Source organism: Pezoporus occidentalis, unplaced genomic scaffold, assembly GCF_034315485.1.
Source record: "Pezoporus occidentalis ecotype Australia unplaced genomic scaffold, CSIRO_AGI_Poc_V1 ctg214, whole genome shotgun sequence".
In the NCBI taxonomy this organism is placed as follows: Eukaryota; Metazoa; Chordata; class Aves; order Psittaciformes; family Psittacidae; genus Pezoporus; species Pezoporus occidentalis.
Window position 1 is genome coordinate 840,001 of NW_026914007.1, and position 3,371 is coordinate 843,371.

General features: G+C 37.7%; 1 long non-coding RNA gene across 2 annotated transcripts in view; it reads left to right on the forward strand.

Annotated features, from left to right (window-relative positions):
- The window catches only part of LOC134164267 (uncharacterized), a 15,649-nt gene extending 12,278 nt beyond the window's left edge, over positions 1–3,371 (forward strand). For both annotated transcript variants that reach the window (XR_009965081.1, XR_009965082.1), the window contains exon 5: positions 2,134–3,371. This is a non-coding gene — a long non-coding RNA (uncharacterized LOC134164267). The remainder of the gene's footprint in view (positions 1–2,133) is intronic.

Sequence of the window (3,371 nt, forward strand, 5' to 3'; positions counted from 1 at the left end):
GATTGAAACGTGCAGTTGCATCTTTTATACAAAGAATATGTAATGCAGCAGAGTGGAATAATTTATCCCCAGTAGCAAGAGTAAGGCCCTGTGATTCATGAAAGCTACAATAAGTATTCAGAGCTTAACCTTATGAGTAGACTGAGTGAAATGTTCTACTCCTTCCATTTGAGGAATTATACATATACCTTATGTATATAAATATATATTTCTGCATATTACATTTCTGCAGATATTTCTTGTTTGTAATTGACTATATTAAACAAAGGCAACATAAAAAATGAAGAGAGAATCAGCACTGTATATTGAAGAAAATGCTTGCTGATGTTAAGCAATTTAAAAATAAAAACAGTAGCATAGGTTTATGAGACAACTTAATGGTGTTCTCTAATGAGAAAACTAAGCAAGTGTTAGTGCATAAAAGTAAGGTGAAAGACAGACTTCTGTCAGAAAAGCAAAGGACTAAGAATCAAACTCTATGCTTGGCATTGGCACATATTTATGGTCCTGAGCAAGTCACTTTGTCTTCCTCGTGCCATGCATCAGTGGGCAGAGTACTTATGCAAGCAGGGTGGGACCTGTGGGCTAGTCCCTTCTTCTGAGCTACCCAAATCTACATCTCCAAGGAGAGACCCTCCTCCCTATTCTATTAAGCATCCTAGGAGGAAGGACTTTCTCCATTCTTCTGAATGGAGCTTTCCCGTTTCAAATGGCCATGGATGCAAACATAGAGAAGCGGAAAAAAGATCTTGTTTTCTAGTCATCTGAGGGTGACATGGGGCTGAATCCCTATGCCAGTGGTGACAGATTAGCCAAAGACTGTTTAATGTAAAACACAAAGAGAATCTGCAAAGCAGGGAGTGGAAACCAGGATGAGTAACCTATTCCATCACCTGGAGTAATGCTTTATCCTCCAGCCCAATGTTTTATTAATGATTACACATAAATTAAACAGGAGAATTTGCAGGAGCACACCCTAAGATAGAAGAGACTATTTGGTTAGTTAGTTGGTCCAGGTGACATCTCAAGCACATGAAAGAATTATACCAGCTCTCCCATCTCCTAGGGAATGATCTCAGGGGTCACGATGGTGTATTTTGTTATAAGAAGAGAAGTCAGGCTATTTGCCCATATTATGAAGAAAGATGTCACCACTGTACCATTTTGTGTCAAGTGTATGTCTGCTTGTAGCGTGGGGTACACAGACATGAGGACCTACACACAGGACACAGGTGTTCAGCAGAGCCAGCCCATTCGTTCTCTTTCCCTTCAATATTCTAAGTGCTGTCCTTGAAGTTGCGTTCTAGTTATTGGACCATTCCTTAGCCCCAGTCACTGACATAATCTATGTAAATAGATACATAAATAAATAATAATAGCAACAACAACAATCCTTCCAAAAGACAGCATGGGGATGGGTGGCCAGGGTTGGGTTAGCCTAGGATTATGCTCATAGGTCATCTATTTAGCCATCTAGCCACTAGTTTTCTAAATAAATCATAGAGTGCTTCTTTTGATGCAGCCCAGGATATGGTTAGCTTTCTGGGCTGTAAGTGCACACTGCTGGGTAGTGTTGAACTTCTCATCGACCAACACCCCCACAAATGCTTCTGCCAAGAGCACCTAAACATTTATGAAGAATTTCATCAGTCTGACTTTTGCTCTGGTGCCTAAGAGATTTTGTATGAAAGTTGCATGGAAAACATATACCAGACTGGAATAAATGCCAAGTCTCCCTAATTCCAGTCCAGTGTTTTAGCTGCAAGACCTCCTGCCTCATTCCCAAAAGCTTTATTATATCCCATTCTCCCTAGAATTTGTCAAAGTCATATATGCTTGAGAAAAGCATTCATCAAAGAAAGGGCATGTGAATCACTACATCATGTTATTACATGTGGCAAATTAACTTGTCGCATGTTGGAGAAAGAAAAATCTGGATTTTATTGCTTTTGCCTGAAAATGAACCAACTCACTTAATGTCCTTGTGCAGACTGAGACTTCTCTTGACTGAGACCCCCTCATGTGATGCCACCTGCATCATTTGGGGCTTAATTGCAACACTTTTGTTGTTGTTGTTTGCAACTATTTGCTCTTGAGTATGCCAAATTTCCCTTGTGTGCTTTCTTTTTTCAGACTTCTGCAGTGCTCCTGAAGCCATCTTAACAGAGACTGTTCCACTAAAAGTTTTCTCAAATCATTCTTAAATTACGATGCATAATCTCTTGAAATTAGTTAACAGCAAAATTAAGATGCAAGTTTAATTTGGCAACTTCCATTTACCTGATTCCTAGTGTATAAAACATGCCTCAGTTAAAGTACTTAAGATTACATTTAATTGGTCCTGAGCATCATACTACTCTGTGTAAAAATCTCTGTACTCTTTAAATACTTTAATCACTGTCTTTCAGGCAGAGTAGACTTCTTAGGTATATAAAAGCTCTAAAGTGGGACTGACCAAGAAATTTGTTCCAAACTACACAGCCGTCAGTGCTTCTTTGTACCTCTTGCTAAATCTTAGTTGGAAAGAATTTGAAAAAATATCAGGGATGGTTGTTGCAGATGTTTTTTTAGCTCTAATTACATGAGGGTAGGGAAGCTCCAGTAAATAAGCTGCTGGAGGAAATAAGGAATTATCCTTGCTTCTGAGGAGACCTTTTTTAAATGTGCAACTGTTTTAGCAGACTCTTTGCTGCTTTATGCTTATCCTGCACAGTTACAGCTCACTAGGCTGAAACTGGAGTACCAGACAAAGAAGTGGAAAGTTACCCAAAATTGCTTGCTTTTTTAAAAGTAATATATACATTATTGTTAGTCATTCCATGGCATTAGATCTTACAGCTACATTTCAGTTAAGTGTTCTTCTATGGGTGCGTTCTCTCTCTGTTTGTTGGCAGTAGTACTCTTTTCTAGCAGTATTTTAGTGCTTAGGATTGATGGCAAGCTATATTTTATCCATGTAATGTTTAATTTAATAAGGCAAAATGTGATTATTTAAATTAATTAGAGTGTGTAAGAACTCTGTGTGTAATGTACTTTTGATCCTCACTTTTAAATGTGTGCTTATATCTATTGATTTATAAATATTTGAGGTATATTTATGCAAATTTTATATACTAGCAATACAGGGTATTATAGATCATCTGCAAGACTGTTGTAGTGTGAATTCGCATTTAAGCAGTGAGTGCTGTTCATTAAATGCCTATGATTCAGCTGTGTGTTTGCATGGTGGTATTTTTTATTTTAAGGCTTAGCTATTAAATCCATTGTAAAATACTGCAAAGTTGTATCTCTGCCTTTTAAAGTGATCGCTTGACTCCAATGACTGTTTGGTATGGAAGATGTAGTTAAAGTATGTCTATTTAAAACAGATG